Below are 20560 nucleotides of genomic sequence, written 5' to 3' on the forward strand. Positions count from 1 at the left end.
CAAGAATTGAGAACAAGTGAGATACATCCCCTCATATCACTTGGGGTGATGAATTCTCTCTTGACTACTCATTCACCTTCACATGCTTCATGGCATACCCAAAAACACCTTGTTTAGGCATTTGGTTGCTTCCAAACCCGTAGGCGTGAACTCAAAGTATGTCATTCTCCATACAAGATGACTTGGTGTCTTAAGTCTAAGGACTAGTTGCACAACTATCACATGAGAACATTTTCCATAGACATTTGAATGAAATACCAAATGGAGTTCTCATAGAGTCATTTTCAGTGAACTTGTTCTTTAACAAGCACGTACATGTTATCCTTAAATATCTCATATACTTCAATTTATAAGATAGATTGCTTACTTCCCAAATAAGGAGGCTTAACATGTACCAGTCTTTGAGCATTGTCAATGCCCTATCTTGACAATACAATGACCAGGAATAATTTTAGGAGCATGGCTTTGATGCATAGTGATCTCATAATTGTAACAATTTTACAATTCTCTTTAAAGGGCTTTATGTACAATGGGCTTTAGCTAATTAGTACTTAATAACTTTTTATTATTGCACTAACATGAAGGAAAATCTCTATCACATAATTATGTGATTAAATATGCATTAAATGACAATATATATTCCTTGACCAATCTAATTGGCTCAAGGGCATATACCAATAGTTAAGAACTTGGTATTCATGTATCGAGAGTAAAGGCATCTAATCTCATCTCACTTACATATCTACATTGATCAAAGGCAGATGAAATAAATTCTTCAAAGTCATTCACAAATTCTATTCTACAAAATCCACTTGAATCTACTCGAAAATACATCCAATTCCGATCTCGTTCCATTTTGAAAAATATAATGAACATATGATATCATCCATTATGAGATAATAAAAAGTTAATTATTAATTAATTATTAGAATTATGAATTTAATCAAAAGAATTTAGTTACATTCATCACACACACACACACATATAATTTTGGGTTAATATTTGATGCCTTGACAGTGTATAGCTTCTATACACTGTCAACTCATCAAAATGTGACATTTCATTAATGAGGTAAAATAGAAAATCTTTTGGGATTAAAATTTAAATATTAAAAAGTTTATAATGATTAATCAAATAAAGAAAATATGTTCACTTTTCTATCTGTCTCTTCTTTTTCTTGTTCTCATGTTTTATCTCTCTCCAACTCCATCATCTTCTTGTCCTATTCTTCCAGTATCTCTCTCCAACTCCGTCATTTTCTTCTCCCTTCTTCCGTTAAAATTAAGTTTTGCAAAATTCTACAGCTTCAAAAGCAAGTTTTAAATTCTTTTCTTATTTTTTTAAACCCTATGAGAGTGATTGAGAAAACATATCATAAAAAAATTGAAAAAATAAGATTTAAATATATAAATCTTATAAGTGCATTCTTAAAAAAAAAAAACCTAATGCAATGTGGAAAAAGAACAATTTTGGGCTTAATTTGTTATTTAGAAGCAAAATTGTTGACAAAATAAAATTACACTAATAAGATTTATTTATTTGAATCTTGTTTTCTCAATCTTTGAAGAATAAGAAAAGAATCTAAAAATTGCTCTCAAAGTTATAGAATTTTGCAAAACCTAATTTTAATGGAAGAAGAAGAGAAAAAGAAGATGACGGAGTTAGAGAGAAACGTAAAAGACGAGAACAAGAAAAATAACGATTGAAAGAGATCGAAAAGTGCAAATATTTTACTTTTTATTTAATTACTAATTATAAATTTTTAATATTTAATTTTAAGTCCATAAAAGTTTTTTATTTTACCTCACTAATAAGGTGGCAGATTTTAGTAAAATGACAGTATATAAAAGTTACACACTATCAGTGCATCAAATATAAATCTTATAATTTTTATTATTGCAAATCAATAAAATTATGGATATATATTTTATTTATAATTTAGTCACAAATGAATCCTTCCACAAATGCTTGATTATCATTATACATACAATATTACATATATATTTTATTTATAATTTTTATTATTGTACATCAATAAAATTATGTATATATAGTGCATCAAATTTGTCAATATTATTTTTTGAAGAGTTTACTATTTATCATTATATATAATTTATAACCTTTATATATAACCCATGCCCTTCAAAATCATTAAAAATTATGCATATATAGTACATCAAATTTATCATTAATATTTTGAAGTGAAAAGTTTCAAATTTATTGTTATATATAATTTATAACCCTATATATATAATCCATGTTTTTCTAAATCTTTAAAAATTACACATATATAGTACATCAAATTTTTTATTAATATTTTTTTCCATTCATAATTGTTGTTATTGCACAGCAATAAAAAATTTTGTATATATAGTACATCAAATTTATCATTATTATTTTATTTTGAAAATTTTCAAATTTTCATTATATATAATGTATATACCTATAGTTTTATTATCATAAATCAGTAAAAATTATGTCTACATAGTACATGAAATTTATAATGAAATTAAAAATTTTTTACTGATTAATTTTAATTGAAATTATTATATTATAATGGTTCTTGCCAAATAAATGTGACTAAATTCTTTTAGTTGGAACTATGTACATCTAATCAATAGTTGTTACAAAAAATTTCAAACATTGGCAGCATACATGAGTTGGGGTTTAATATCGATCAAATCTATACATATAATTTATCATTATTATGTATGTAAACTATTTTTATGAGCTAAAATTCCAATATTAACTTTGAATTAAATTTAATGGCAATAGCAATTGGGATCCCCCACACTTCACAGTCAATTAATAGGCAATTCTATCCGAAAAACCAATGGTTTCACAAAACAACAAAAAGCTAGCAACCACAATTCAAAAAACAGATTAATAGCTTCCAACTGACATATAGTAACCAAACTCTATAATCAAGCAACAACTTCTAATCAATAAACAAGCACAAATAAAAAATCTTCAACTTAATTCAATAGCGCAATCCCCCACACTGCACAATCAATTAACAAGCAAACTCCAATCCACCCAACTTATGTGCTCAACTAGTTTCACAAAGACAATAAAAATAACATCATACACAATCCAAAAAATAAAAGGCAAAAGTAACAAGATTAATAAAAAACAAAACCTCGAAGTAATAAAAAAAATTACCTTACTTGTCTGGATGCGGGACGGGCCAATCGATGAGAGGTGTGGGGTGGTCTGCATCGGATTCAACTCCAGATGAAGGGAGGGAGTAGTTGGTTGGCATAAAATTCATGCCTAGAGAAGGGTGGGGGTGGTTGGCTACCTCTACATATGGATCGACACTAGAGAATAACAAAAAGGGGAGAGGGCTCTCGGTTACAATGGGAGAGGAAAGGGTGTGGCTTTTCAGCTCATGAAGGACCGATAGGAGCTGTTCGGCAACGCTGGAGAGGGAGCGCTAGGGGTGTTCGATGGAGGAGAGACAGATTTGGGGGAAAAGAAAGAGAGAAGGAGAAATACCCGAAAGGAAAACCCCAAACATTTTATTTAGAATTAAGTTTTGGTTGGTAACTTTATCGACAGATTTCTTATATCATTGACGAAATTTTTCAATTGATGGATCTGGGTCTTTACTAGCAGAAATATTGACAAAAAATTTAGTTGGTGAAGTTATGAACTAAATTTTAACTAAATTTTTAAATATTGACAAAAACTTATTACCAATGAGAGAATTGTTTACTGATTACTGACAGATTTTTTCCGTCGATAAAACGTAATTTTTTATTAGTGTATTTTATTTTCGTAACATATGAAAACTTTTTATTTTCTTATTTTTGTTTCTCTCTTTTTCATCTGCCTTCCATAACTGCAAGAGGTTGGTAGCTATGACAACGATGATCACCAAGTCAGTGCTCCAGCAATCGAATTTGGTTGTACAAAGGGCATTAGCTAGTGTGTACACATTCATCTAAGCTCTAGCTAGTAAGAGTAATGATGCTAGCCATATGTGTTGGAGGATAGCGCTTGATCTGGTTTATGACAAGGTACGTGCTTTGACTAACATCATGCTGTCAGTGGCTACGGTAGTAAGCATGTATGGCCTTAGATAATAAGGGATCGACTATCCCTTAGGTTGCAAACCCTTGGTCCATTTTGTTTGAAACTTTTGAGATGGGCTTCACATTTCTGGAATGATTCTGGTTTGACATATTCGATTTTGAAACCTTACGAGGTTTATATGATTTTGATATCTGATTTTGAAGTCAAGAAATGGTTTACAATTCTAAATTTAAACATGTTTCTAATATGTTTTATTTTTGCGTTTTTTAGTGACTATGTTTAAGGATGAATGATTTCCTTTTTTGATATCAAAACATAGGCTATAGGGAGCTAAAAATTGTGTTATGTATTTGACCCCTTATAGAGCAAGGGTCAATTCCTAGAAAACATAACACTTTGTGAAATGCTTATGCATTGAGTGGATCAACCCCTGAGAGAGCAAAGGTCGATCCCTAAAAGACAAAACACCTAGGAATGGATTTTGTGTGCTTGAGATTGACCCCTAACCCATAAAGGTCCTTATGCTTTATTTATGAAAAGGAAGATATTTTGAAAGGATTTTTGGAGACTTTAAATTGGATGCTTCAACCCCTATAAATTAGGGAACCTATTTATAATTCGATCAAATGATTTGATGTATTAAACATTATGCATCCTTGAGTTAAAAAAAGTCTGATTTTGGTTATGAGCATTTTTTTTACACGAAAGAAAATGCATACTTTGAAACGCATTGTATTATGAAATATTCGCTTGCATAGTTTATTTCCCTTCCTCGCTCACTGAGTTTGTCAAACTCACTCTTTTAATTTTTGGTGATATTTCATATACATAGCACGTTGGATCCTCTACATTTGGAGAAAGTCTCCAACCTTTATTCTAGTGGGTCACCTGATGGCATCTGATAGGTGTTTCCTTTTTAATGGTCCATCTCGTTGTTTGTCTATTGGGTATTTGTACATTCCTTTTGTATATTTATTATGATATAGTTAAACATTAAAGTGTTAGCCATGAGATTGCTTATGTTGGTATATAGGGTACACGAGTTGAGCATGTGTTATGCATCTGATCTTCATGTTGAGGCATAGAGTATATGGAACGTTATTGTTTATACATATATATATATATATATTATGAACATCAGTTGAAATGAGTCATCTCATCATTGATGTCTATCAAAGACTTTGTTTTCTGTTTATCAGATTTTGAGGCTTTCATAAATTTGGTGAGCTTGCCTACTAAGTCCTTACACCAATTATTGTCACGACCTAAACTTGGGGCACATGATCGGCACAATAGCTCAATAAGCGAAACTTGCAAGACCAAGCAAGCCTCATACATATAACTAGCATATAATTATGCATATCTAAAGATTCACATAAACCAAGTAATGCATGCCATAACATAAGTTCAAATATGTTGAAACCATACATTTGCCCATCATGCCATGTCTAAGCCCATTCCTAGCAATTCATAGTTAATACATTATAGTGTTAACATAAAGCCATCAACATAAAACAGCCCATATTTGTGTTAAAACCAGCATAGTATACTCGTGGATCTAAATCTGCACTAAATGCCAAAAGTGTCAATAACCCGACTAACGCTAACCACTCACTTCTCACATGAGAATCTCCAAATTTATTTATTTGCACATGGAACAAGACATTGGGGTGGGTTCTTATTACCTCATTAAGTGAGCAAATAATCAATATGCATAAACAATCAACTTAAGATATGTGATTACAAAAGCATATACGAAATAATTCATCAAACCCATCAGAACACACATTTGCTCATTAATCAGTTTACCATTAGCTTCCAAGCATCCAAGAATCATCGGCAAAGTGGTAACAAGGGAAGGGTTCTCCCGAGTAACAAGACATGTCCATTGTCGAAGCCACTGATGGTAAACAAGACCACGGGGATTGCACTCCTTCTAACAAGACCATATCATCATTTGAACATGCTCATCGAATGGAAATCATACACACCTCAGCATATACAGTAACTCATTTCATGGCCAATAGTATCATACATACGTAGATGAAAGCAATAAGCCAACGTTATCATAATTAGTGGTAAGCATACATGTATAATAAGATTGACATTACCAAACCAAGGTACTAAGCAATAAGCTTGTGCAACATATAGACAATTCATCAAACATAATCATGGTCAAGCTCAATCACCCTAAGTGGCTCATTCAATATACATAAATTTAGGTATCAACTATGACTCAATTGCGTCCCATGGCTACACATTTAAATGTGTTATGCATTACTTACCTTACCCAATGTTCAATAATAAGCCCCATTCACTTAGAGTTGCCAATATTACTCACCAGTCAGTCAGGGCTTCCAAAGCTAGTTAGATTCTAGCTTAAAGTTGCCAATTCTTGAAGCTTAGTTTTCCCCCATCAAGAATATAAGAGCTAAGCTCTTAGTTTTAAAGCATTTCCAACATTTAATAATTCAGCTAAACCCAAAGTCTAACTACTAACTCATAATTCATACCATTCTCTAAGTTCAAAGACTTTAGGTAGTTAGAACCTTACTTTATAGCTGATTTAAACTCTTAAAAACTCCAAAAATCCAACAACTCAAGGGGAAAACCAATTGAGCTGAAATCACAAACAATTCTCACTTATAAATTGATTAATTCATAAACTAAATGGTTAAAATGTTAAACTTACCTCTTGATCATTTTCTAAGCTCCCATACGCCTAAAATGAGCTTCAATCTTCCTTGGAGAACTTGAGGTTTTGTTTTCCAATAAGGGAGAGTTCTTTCTCTTTTTTCTTTCAAATGGGCGGAGTGCTCAAGAATAAATATATTTTTTTGCTCTATTACTTGCATCTATCAATAAATGGATGTATCAATCGATAGATTGGTCTTTATTTTTTGTATCTTGAGCCTTATTTTGCTAGGAATGACATGATTAGAGCATCAACGTAGCGAAATAACAAACATTGAAACAAAATAAAAATCATGCCTCCTAGCTTTGGATCACCTTAGTTGTTTAATACGAAGTTAAATACCATGGAAATTAGAAAAGGCTTATTACCTTCCCAAATGATATCGTAATCAAATGGATTCCTTTTGGTATTAAAAAACGTGAACACCTTCTTGTGTGAAAAAATCCCAACAATTCAAACGCTTGGCCTTTAATGTTGCACACATGATTACAACGAATCCTTCTCAAGGAGAGAACTTTATGCCACTAGCTTGTGCTAGCAAGTGGACAATTATTTGTCCTCTTTTCTTCTTTGATTTCCAACAAAGAAGGAAAAGAGAAGTTTTCTAAAAAGCTCTCTCAAGAGTGGCAGCACTCAAGAGAAAAACAATTAGTTTTTTTTTTCTTTTGTTGCCTTAGAAAAGAGTAGCTATAATGTGCTATTTATACCTAGATTTAATTTTATTATTATACTTATTAAAATTTATAAAATAAGTCCTTAATACTATAACAATTATAATATTTGACTAATGTCTAATTAAACTTTTTTAATTAGGTCCTTAATAGTTAAAACCTAGAATTTGATTTAAGTTAATTCGAATCGCAACCTTTGTGTGTGACCCATTAGGTTCTTAACATGTTAGCAATGGAATTGAATTATAATTTTATTAATTAATGAATTTAAATGAATTATATTCAATTTGAAATTAACTAATTCAATTCCATAGACCAATATTGGCATGTAGCAATGCATCATGGCCACTCAATTGTTAGGAGAGTCAAAGGATTTTTTGACAACCTTTCAATGTATAGTTTAATAGTGTAATTCATTCCCTCATCATATATCCCAGAGATGATAAAAGCTAGATATGGTGCCTACTCTTATTTACCTCCATATTTGTTTCTGTAGTTAAATCATTAGCTTTATGGAGACCTATGAAACTCATTTCATAATTTCCTAATCAACTTGGCTAAGTATTTGATTAAGCTAATGTCAACCAAAGAGTCATTAATGATACAAGCAATTAGAAGACCTAACAATAAACATTTTTTGAAGTGCTATAAATGGTTGTTGGTGAATGCTTGACTTTTGAATGGTAACCTTAGTTTTAGGCAAAGTTCAATATGACATTTTATTGGTTAGTTTTAGGGAAGGTTTAATATGACATTTGGTTGGTTACTATTTATTAGGAATTGTTATTTATCATGGCATGCGGCTTTGTCATGATCTTGAATGCAAAAACTAAAGTCACAGTTTGTAAGGCAAGTTGTATCAAAGAAATTGGTTTTTGAATAAGTACCTTGAACTAGTGGACCATGCCATAATAAGAGAATCCATTGTGTCGTAATTGCTTAAGATATCATTAGATAGCATGGTAAGGCAAACAACTAATCATAGAATTGTGTAATTTGAAAACTTAACTACAGTTACAAATCTGAAAATATAAGAAAGAAATCAATGAGACTATAGGTGACACTTTGAGTAGTGGTTATAATCAAGCCTTGGTATAAGTAATAAGGATTACGATTTGTAGCAACCTTTTGAAGCCTGAATATTAAAATTATAGTTGTAGTGTCAGGAGTAGTTAGCTCTTAGTTAACATACAATTTAAGATTCATTAGATCATACGCTATCAGAGAACATTGCCTCTTATAAGGTAAGGCATGCATTAAAAGAAAAAATTAAAAATTAAGTATAAAATCCCAAGTTGTGGTATTAAAGGATTCTATTGAAAAGTAGATTTTCATAGAGTAATTTGAGAGACATAAGTGCATTTGTGCTAAAAATGGCTTTACAAAGTAAAAAATATAAAGAGTGATCCTTGTTATGGTATGACTTGATGATTAAATAATAGCCTTATATAGTCAAGAGCTTTAGATATATATTCTATCCTTTCAAGGATTCGAGAAAGATCCATGAGATTAATGGAAACCATTTGTAACTTTACTCGTGACATGAGGTCCAATATTTGGAGTTAACAATAGATAATAATTTTGAAACTTGATTTAGTTGTTGGTATTAATGACCTTTAAGTATCTGGGTGAATTTTGATTTATTGTTGCACTTGAGATAGCTTGACACTTAATGCAAGAAGAACGCTTGCTCAAACTAGTGTGAACGGATGGCTAAGCCATCTTTGGGGTTTAAATATTGACTTATACCTTAGACAGTTAAGAAATTATATATGATAAGTGATAACTTAAGATGACAATTTTTAGTTGAAGTATGATTGAAAAGTATTACTTTTCATGTAAGAGACTTAAATCATGAATGTGTAAAGGAAAGTGAATGATATAGTTGACCAAGGATTTTCATTGAGAAGGTTGATTTGGAACAAGCAATATAAAGTACATAATTGTGTTCTTGTTAGGAATGACTTTGCTATGTTAAAGTACAAGAACAAATTTCATAGTGGTGAAACCTAATGATTGAATGCTGGTATGATATATTCGAGGACCTCAAGTATGGATTCAAGTCTAGAGGACTTCAAGAAATTTACGACAATAGATAATGCTATTAACTAATGGCCATCCAGAGGAGCAGCAATCTCATAAGAACAGTAGATATTCAACCATCCAAACAAACTGAGGTGCCCTACAAATAGAAGCAGAAATATCTGAGGAAACAGATCAAGCTGGGTTAATTACCTCCATCTCTTGTGCGGATCCAACATCAAGGCTACACAGAAAATCTACTATCTTGAGAACACCCTTTTTAGCCAACATGTCTGCTTCTTTGTTTGCTGAGCATAGAGTGTGCTTAATGTCCCACTTCTTAATTTTGTTCAGAATATTATTGAGAGTTTGAACAATCAGCTGTCTTAGTCTCATGGCACCTTGTTAGGGGAAGTGATCCAATTAACAACACTTTGGTTATTAAATTCAATAAGAAGGGGATGAGAGGTACACCATCTAGACACAGCACAAATGAAAGCAGCCTCCCTAATAGCCAGTAACTCAGTCTTGTTTGAATCACACACCCTAATAGATTTTGAGAAGGGGATAAGGACATCACCATGCTCATTGTGCAAGATGCCTCCAATTCCTAGGTCACCTAGGCAACCTTGGGAGGCTTCATTCATGTTAAATTCATGGAGCATTAACCAACTAAAACTGATCATAGTTGCCCAAAATTTTTTGTATTGAATCTTTTTTTGTTTTGGAACTTGAAAATATGATTTTATGATTCCTTTTCATCCTAAATCAAATTTGGCCAAAACATGTAGCAATTTAATTCGATAAAACTAATTTTTAACAATTTAAAACTGCTTATAACATTTGCCCAATGTTAGCAATAATAATCTGCACATTAGTCTACAAAACACCTCAAAACCATTTGATTTTAACTTGACTTTGCAAGCCTTTTAATCCATTCATTAATGCTTCAACTAAACATGATTTTAAACCTGTTAAACTATGTTTTAATAAATTAATTACATATCGTCCAGATTTGAATTGAAATAGAAAAATAGATTTTAAAAAAAGTCTTTAAAACTGATATATACCAAATCAACACACAAATCAATCCTATTGATCATCACCAAGAATCAAGCATGCAAATTACATGAAAAACATCAAACAAAAGCTCTGATACCACTATTGGGATTTGACCTCAAACTCAAATATGAAATTAATCATGAAATTAAAAAAATAACACAGTAAAATAAAATAAAATATGCATTTAATCAAAGAAACAACCAAATCCCACAAGATCAATGTTTTGTATTTTTCATGTAATTTTTAAATTAATTATAAACATTCATGACTTTAAGTATTACATACCTTGCTCTACATATTGTAATCAAGAGCCAATTAAAACCAAAACAACTTGTGATTAAGCAAGTAAGCCGAAAAAATAACAAATCAATCTAAAATCCTACAGACGAAATTTTTGCTTCTTCACATTTAGGATCTGCCAAATGTTTAACTGCCCAAGTGTTTGGCCTCCGAAAATAATCAACACAATGACCAAATAAGACTTTCTCAAAGGTGGATTTTACTTGTGCTAGCAAGTTTTGTTTCTAAAACAAAAAGTTCAAAAGTTTTTACCAAATCTTATTTCTGTAAGACAAAGAAAATTATTTTTCTTTTCTTATTTTTATGAAACTACTATGAAGTAACTAGAGGCTTAAAGTTTTAGTTGGCTAACATAACATATTTATATAACTAAACTAAGTAGTAACCCTAGCTACAACAGTTATATTTTTATTCAATTAAGTCTTTATGAACTTAATTAATTTCTCATTTAATTTTGGTCTATTCCAATTAAGTCCAACTTAATTGATTATCCTTATTTAATCTCAATCATGTCACTTAATGTGTGTGACCTATTAGGCTTCTAGCATGTTAGCAATAAATAAAAATCCTAATCAAATATCAATTTGATAATTGATTTATATTTATAGATAATGAGTGACATCTAGCAATATATCATGACCACATAAATGTTAAAGAGTCAATTAAAGAATTTGATAAAGCCCCTCAATGATAAACCTTTCAGTGCAATACAGTATTTTCATCAAATATCTCAAATATGTCATAAAGCATCGCTCAGGCGTCTACTTATGACACTCAATATTAATTCTCATAATTCATCACTAACCTTATGAATTTAGAAAAGTAACTTTCCTCGAATTCATCATGCTTTGGCCAAAGAATTTATACAAGTTAATCAAGAATTAGAAACAACTGAGATACATCCCCTCATATCACTTGAGGTGATGAATTCTCTCTGGACCACTCATTCACCTTTGCATACTTTATGGCATACCTAAAAATACCCTGTTTTGGCATCTAGTCACCTTTAGACCCATAGACGTGAAATCAAAACGTGTCATTCCCTATACAAGATGACTTGGTATCTTAAGTCCAAGGACTAGTGCAGACCATCACATGAGAACATGTTCCATAGACACTTGATTGAAATACCAAATAGAGTTCTCATAGCAGGTCATGATCTGTGAACTTGGTTTTTAACAAACATCCACATATTATCCTTAAGTATTCCATATTCTTCAATCCATAAGATCAATTGCTTACTTCCCAAGTAAAGAAGCTTAACATGTATCAGTCTTTGAGCATTGTCAATGCCATGTCTTGGCAACACAATAACCAAGAACAGTTTTAAGAATATGACGTCGATGCATAGTGATCTCATAAGGGCTTTATTCCATTAGTACTTACTAACTCCTTATTATTGTATTAACATGAAAGAAAACCTCTATCACATATAGTTTTGTGATTAAGTATGCATTAAATGACAATATTTATTTCTTGAGCAACTAATTGGCTCAAGGGAATATACCAATAGCTATGGCTTAGGAGATGTGGTCCAATGGCAGCTATAACCGTGGATGTGCGGTGTGGGAATGCACATGACGGTAATGGTGGTGTACAGTGTAGGAAAGCTCATGACACAATAATCGTGCAGTGCAGGAGTGCACATGATGCTACTGGTGGTGCACGATGTCGGAAAGCTCATGACACGATAACTGGGTGCGATGTGGGAGTGCACATGATGATAATAGCTATGTGTGGTGTGGGAATGCACATTACTGGTGTTAAGGTCGGTGGCTATATGCCTCGAACCATGTTGACCATTTCTTAGGAGTGAGTTAGATATCCTTCACAAATGTTTGAAAAATATATATATAAATACTTACATACATGTGTACATATACCATAGTGTGGAAATGTTTTAGAAATGTAATGTGATTGCATTCAATGTTGAAGGTTGGAAACTCCCAAATGTTTTCAAAATTGTTTGAATGACAACATAGCATTGGATTTGGTTTTTAATATACAAATTGCATTGTTTCTAACAAAATTTGTCATGTTAAATAAAACCTTCCATATTCATTGCTTGTTCCCTTCCTTGTACACTCACTAGGTTTACACTTATTCTTTCAACTTCATGTTTTGGTTTTTAGATTTGAAGGTAGCTAGATCTTAGATTGAGATATTTACTTACATTCATCTTTCGGTAGGTTTACCATAGCATTCAGTACCAGTACCCACATCGAGAGTCACTCAGCTAGTAGTCAAGGGTCTTTTGCATGTGTAAATGGATGCTTTGATGTAAATTGTGAGATTTATTTTGTAAACACTATATGTCTAGTTGATTGATGATGCTGCCACAAGTTGGCAATGGATAACATTATTTTGGGATGATATATATATATATATATATTTGGTTGACAAGGTATATTATTGAGGAAACTATAACTGGGAATTATGAATTATGGCTCTTAAACAATGATGTATGATAGATGGATTGATGAATAGGCTTATACAAAGAGGCTTGCTTGGGCTTAGTGGGCTATGCCTATTAAGCCCATGGCTCAATGATGACTTGGGACTTGGGTTGTGACAAATTGGTTTGTAGTGACCACTTCATTGGATTTTTGTTGGAGATTATTTTCCACTTCCATAGTGAAATTTTCCTCATTATCTTGACATTAATTTTGACCAAAATCAACTGGTGCCATTCTAGTAAGGCCGTTAATTTTTGTCATCATCGAGGCAATTTGCTCATTTTTTCTTCAATGCTTGTCGTTAAAGATTCCACGATCTTCACAAAAAGTACAACTTGTTCTTTTACAGATGTTGTTCCAAATGTTATGACAACCATCACTCTAGAATTTGCTTTTAATGAAGAATTTTGGTGAAGGGATGATGGAATAGAGCTACTACATGAATAACCATCATGTTCTTGAGTTCATTTGTACATGATCCTTTTGAGGAAACAAGTTACATAGTAGAGACTCCTTCAAAACTTGAAGAATAAGCATCATATAGAGGATTTGGTTAAATACTGGGAAAGTCTGCTCGTACAACTTAGTAGTAGCTTTTGTTTTTCCTCGAGTTCCATATAGATGTGTTAGAACATTTGGGATTGATTATGAGGTTGGAAATATTATAGGATTTGCTCGAATAGGCTTGACAGCAAGTTTGCTGGTGAGGTTCTTCTTAAGAGCCCTTTGAAATTTGAAGATTTGTTAGTAGAAAAAAGATGAGAGGCAAAAACAATCCTACTAGGCTACCAAATATTAGTACACACAAATTCCTCAATACAAAACTAAGTAAAAATTTGAAGAATTGGCTAATGTCCACATTAAATCAACTTTTTGCCACTTTAAAAGGCCCACTCACTTTGTATTCTTACCATATTACACATCTAGGCAAGGAAATTGTGCTAGCTATCTTTTGTTTCAATTGCCATGCTAAAACTCATGCAAGCCACCATTTATCAAGCCACCTTGGAAGCTTATAATTGAGTCAAGAAAGCCATGCATATTGCCAAGCTTTAAGATGTAACGTTCTCATATTATTCTGCCACCTTACAACCCTATGCTTAAACCAAGAAATCATGCATATTGTCAAGCTTTTTAAGATGCCATGCTTAGTCCCACTAGGTGTGCCAAAAATTTATGCACACAAATTTTTTATCAGAATTTCTTGACTTAAAAGTTCTGAGATAAATATAAAAATTTTTTTATGCGAGCTATAATCTCTGAAATTCCCCTGATTAATTTCTTCATATTGCCTTCAAGAATCATGGACTCCAAATTGGTTTGATCACAAACTTTGCCTAATCTTGATCACGAATTTCACTTAACCTTGATCACAAACTTCGTCGCTTGATATCTTGATCATGAACTTTGTCTCATATCTTGATCATAAACTTCGCTTTTTGATCCCTATTGTGCCATCGTTATTTACGAATATTGACTTATGGTTTCTTTGACCCATTGTGGCTTTCTATGTTCTTGTGTAAAGGATTCGAACCATGCTAAGGTGGATCATACACAGTGGAATATTATTAAAATTTTAATCCCCTAAGCCATAGATAACTTTAATTGAAGCTAATCTATAAAATCTACAAAAGAAAGATTTTGGCATACCTAAAAGTTTGATGTTTGCTGTCTTTGGTGGAGTCGTCCTTGGATTTTTCTCTTTTAAGTTTTGTACACCAACTAAGACTTAGTAAATCATAGCAACACAATTGTCCTACGTCTAATGGTGATCCACAGAGTGATTTGCTGAAATTTCTTCACTAAGAGTGTGTGAAAGCTAAGCCAAAGTTTGTGTTAGCAAACTCTCAACTTTGAGCTTCCTTGTGTTTCTCTCTTTTTGGTTATGATCCTATCTCAACACATGAGAAAATATAAAGCAGAACTCTATTGTACGTTCAAAAAGTGGCTAAAGGATTCTTTTATAAAGTGAATTAACCTACTTCATATCCATCAAGGATTAGAAAATGTCTTGGACTAATTGGGCCTTGATTAATACTCCATCAAATCATATTTGATTTAACCCAATACTTAATTGGAATAAGCCTTTATAAAATCAATTAGATCATATCCAATTGAACTTAAATTAATTTCGATAATTCGCCTTATGCGTATGACCCATTAGGTTCCCAACATATTGGCAATAAATATAAATTAATTAAATTAAGAATTTTTATTTATATTTATAGATCATGAATGACATCTAGCAATACATCATGACCACCCAAATGTCAAGAGAGTCAATATGATTTGGCTAACCTTTTAGTATACAATATCTTAGTGTCTTTTCATCATATATCCCGGATAGACAAAAAGCCTAGCTCGATGTCTACTTTTGAATTTATCCATATTAGTCTTGCAACTTCCATATTGACCTATCAAAATTGCCTTGGCCAAGGACTTTTAGTCAATATATGTTAAGAGCAAATAAGATAAGCCCCCTTCGAATCACTTAAAGTGATAAATCCTTTCTGAACTACTCATTCATCTTCACATGCTTCATACCGCATCCAAAAGTATCCTATTGAGGCATCTGGTCACCTCTAGACCCATAAAGGTGAAATCAAGGCATGACAATTCACATACAAGATGACTTGGTATAGCAAGTTTAAGAATTACTTACACTACTAACACATGAGAGTATTTTCATAGACACTTGAGTGAAATACCAAATGGAAATCTCATAGCGGGTCATATTTAGTGAACTTGTTACTTGACAAGTACCCATATACTATCCCCAAGTATCTCACATACTTCAATTTATGAGATTAATTGCTTACTTCCAAAGTAAGGAGGCTTAACATATACTAGCCTTTGAGTATTGTCAATGTCCTTATTCTTGGCAATACAATGATCAGGAACATATTTAGAAACAAGGCTTTGATGCATAAAAATCTCATAATTATAACCTTTATAATTTCTTTTCAAAGCCATTATATTTCAAGGACTTTATCTACATAAGTCTTTCATAACACTTTATAAATAAACTCATGGATAAAGAAATACCTCATGCATCATATAAAATAACCATAATGTATTTAATATGAAATCATACATCATATAAAATAACCATAATGTATTTAATATGAAATACGATTAATTAATATAGTGTTTTACAAGCACAAAATCGATTGGCTTGCAAGGCTTACACTAAAATCTTGATCATCACATGCTTTTTCATGATTGGCTATTTTTTTGGTTATCACTTTTGAGGCTGTTTTGAGCTATTGATTGATTCACCAATCAAGCAAGGGGCCTTGGAACAAAGGAGTGACTTTTAACGAGATCGACTCATTTCTGGCACACTTTAAGGGAAGGCATTTCGTTTTTTCCAAATATGGTGTCAAAAAATACTCTATATTCTCTGCATAGTGGAATAATGTTGGATTCTGATTACTTGCGGTCTAATGTTGGTTGTTTGAAGCTACGTTGCCGATGCAAATATTCTAAGATAGATGTATTGGTGTTACATTCCCATTGCTACTACTAGCTATTTTTTCCATATTTTAGAATAAGGCGTTTATGTTACTGGCTCAATCTCCTTCTTGTTTCTATTATGTAGGGCGTTGCAAACTGTTTTTGTGTTCCGTTAGTCATGAATGACATTTTATTGTACCCCATATGAGTTTGTATGGCTAGTTCCACTACGGAACTGTTCTATCAGATTCTCTAGTTCCATCTTGATGAAATACACATTTTAACTAAGTACAAAAGCATAAATTGTTTATATAATAACATATATTTGACCTTTAAGGATTTTAGGAGTATATAGGTTTGGGTTTTATTTTGAGGTTGTTATGATTATAATTATATAATCATAATGAATTTTATCTCGCATCTATGGGTATAGAAAAAAGTTCCAACCATGTTAAATTTTTGTTTTGTGTGTAACCTAATTTTTCTTTAATGTGCTTTTGCTCATTTTCGTAACAATGATGTTTTATCAATAACGGAGGCCAATTAATTTTATGTTTGACAAGTAAACCGGTTATAGGTAAACAGAAATCCAAAGGTATGGGCAGTGACATTTAAGGAAAAAAAATTATCTTTTACATCAATTATGAAATTTTTTAAACTTTACAAATAAGTTTTAAGTGTTATAATATGTTCTTAAGTTTATAATTGAAAAAATTTAATATATAAAAAGTTTCAATCTTATAGAGCCGATGTATCTTGTTAGTAATTGTTTGATTTGCTGTGCATGTTAACAATTGGATTCTATATTTGTATTTTAGAATGGTGATAAAAGTTATATTAAAAAAATAAAGTTTATTTGATGTAGTAACAGTGTATAGTGCATAGTTTTTATACATTGTCAGTTCACCAAAAATAAAATATTGCTTGAGTGCACATCCTAACTTTTTCTTTCTTTGGTGGAGAGGGATTCGAATCCTATTCTTTTAGATAAGGAGATAATTCATTAGCTAATGAACTAAATGTTCGGGTGCAGTGCACATCCTAACTTGACGTGTAACACTTTATAATTAGAGTGACTTTAATTTTCATTGTTTTGCTTTTCAATTTTTGAATGATGAAGATGTCTTCATGGAGATGATTGTATGCTCCATGATGCTTGCAAAAAGACCTGGAAAATTCGTCCATGTAAGTCGACACTAAAGAAGTCGTAATTCATCTGATACTGATAGATAATATGGTATTTCCACAAGAGGACAAGACAACCGTGACTCTCACGCACCATGCCACCAGCTTAATGCATGCACCAAGAGAGGGGCTAGGCAGGACCACACCGCCACCATGGCTTCCTTGCTAGCATTTTCCAATTTTATTGTATAAAATGGGTATTTTTTCTTTTTTAGTTTTTCTATTTGGTTCTTTGGTTTGCTCAAACTTATTCGTTTAACCTCTTAATTAACTCGCATCCGAGCATTGGACTTATTGGTTTCAAATACCCCCTCTCCCAATTATATATATATATATAAACTCTTAATTGACTCTTTTATATTTGTTAGATCAGTTCTTTAATCCTTATATTCTCTAACATTGTTTAAAACAGATTTTACTCCATCACATGAAATTTTTACTTTTTTTTTGTTACACACACATAAGATGCCTTTTTTACATTTTACATTTTTTAATACAAAAGTTCCCATTAGTTGTGAACTTAAAAAAAAAAGAACTGTCATTTACATTGAATACAATTTAATGAAGTTTAATTAATAATTTGTGAAAATAAAGTAAAATGTAATTAAATAATACTCTCTTGTCTCTCCATTCCCTTTTGTTCATCTTTTCTATTAATTTCTCAAAATTATGTGGCATTATTTTTCAATGCCTAATACTTTTACTTTAATATATTCTAAATCAATTTTTCATATTCTAGTTTAGTATTTAGCATTAAAGATCATGAAACTTCAAATTTTGAAAAAATTAATGTAAAATACACTAGAGTTAGAATTTTTTCTTAATTGTTGTGAAAACTAGAAGGGAACAAACACAAACAAAAGAGATGAAAGAAGTATTATATTATATTTTGTTAACTTAACGTCTATCCACTTCAAAACCTAACTTTATCCATATCAGTAAGTACTCCATAAAAAGATCTCAATATATAAAACTCTATATGGTCTAGAAATAATTAAACTAAATAAATAATAGAACAATGGGTTTAATTTTCAACATTGCCCTTTTCTTTCTGTTTGTTTTGGTTTCTATATAGTTTTTCCTCAATCACGAATGTGCAAAATCTTTTCTCCTCCTTTCATGTATTAATATGTTGATAAATGACTGGTGTTGGAGAAGATATCTCTTGGAAGTTGCTAACCTCATATTTTGTAGGAACGTAGTACATGTTAAAACTAAAGCATTAATTACTAGTATATGAAAAGTTCTATTTAGCTCTAAATTAGTACGTTTTAATTCATAAATGGCCAGCTTTAATGAGATTATAATGATTGAATAGTCAATAATTCAAAAGGTAAAAAGGATATTTTTGTGAAAAAATTGTTTTAATGACTTATGAGTAGTGGAAAAGATAAATTTGAGTGTGTTGGCATTAATATCTATTGAACATTAACATTGTAGGAATTTAAAAATTTTTGGGTATAAATCTCAAAATTAAAATTTTCTTTAATTGGAAAAAATTAAATCAGTTTCATTTGAATGTTAGGTTTATTTATTGACATTTTCTCAAAGACAAAATGGTGCTTGAACTTAATTTCTTTATTTTTGCCTTTTCTATTATTGGTACAAGGGGGAGCACTAGGTCTCAAATCTAAGATTCCGATTCAAATCTAAGGCCAATTTGATCCTCATTTGAATTTCCATACTATATTGATAGAAATTAAAATTATGTTAAATACTTGTAACCCACAAGTGAATTCATATAATTATTAATTTTTCCACTTAATTGTAAAAGAAAAAGTCAATATTACATTATACTTTAACATCACTTAAATGGACATGTGCACAAAGCATAAAAATATCTGCTCGTAAAGTTTAATTTTGCACTCCACCACTAATATATATAAGTTAATAATCTACTAAATAATTGGGATCAAGGCTCATATTTATTTCGTGGATCATCAAAAGAGATTTTACAAATCCCAATTTTGATTATTTTAAATTTTAAACTATAAAAAAAGGTCCTTTCATGCCACAAGTTCATAGCCACTTATTAAGATTTCTAATAAATAATGTTGGACATTTTCAAATAAAAATATGATTTCATATCGAAATAGAAGGAAAGTTGTGACTGTTGGAAATTAAAAGAAAGGTTGTGTCTATTGAAAATTAAATCAATAGACACTATAAGATAAGAAAAGAGTCACGTCTGTTGGAAAAGACCAACAGAAGCAACTCTTTGAAACAGACACAAATAGTGTCTGTTGAGAACAGGCATCTATGCCTATAAAAGATGCCCCTCCTTAGACAATGAAGATAAGAAAAACAGTAATATCTCTCATTCTTCTTCCTCAAACATCTTCCAAGTTTTCTTCTATACTATTTTCCTGCAGAAAAAATATTATAGAAGTTTGATAATCTTGTTATACTCCGGTGAGTGCTCAGTGGATTGATTTCGTCAGTGCAAAACGCCATCAATCACTGGGCTTCATTGTATCTTCGAGGTTTATACGCCGGTAACTCTTTTGCACACTACAAGTGGGGGCGAATAAAACCTTAAGGACAGTGGCATTGATACACGCCTTAAAGCCAATTTCTAAGTTTTTCAGTTTGGTGTTCTAACAATCTTAAAGTTTTAATCTCGTTCTAACAATGGCTGCTGCAAGCGGAACACTAAGAGAATTGGCTTCTGACTT

General features: G+C 31.5%; 1 pseudogene; it reads left to right on the forward strand.

Moving 5' to 3' along the window:
- The first annotated feature begins 12325 nt into the window (after nucleotides 1-12325).
- The window catches only part of LOC110427570 (putative receptor protein kinase ZmPK1), a 10946-nt pseudogene continuing 2711 nt past the window's right edge, over nucleotides 12326-20560 (forward strand).

The sequence above is a fragment of the Theobroma umbraticum genome, unplaced genomic scaffold (genome assembly GCF_002168275.2).
Source record: "Theobroma umbraticum cultivar Fairchild unplaced genomic scaffold, ASM216827v3 scaffold_106.0, whole genome shotgun sequence".
Classification (NCBI taxonomy): domain Eukaryota; kingdom Viridiplantae; phylum Streptophyta; class Magnoliopsida; order Malvales; family Malvaceae; genus Theobroma; species Theobroma umbraticum.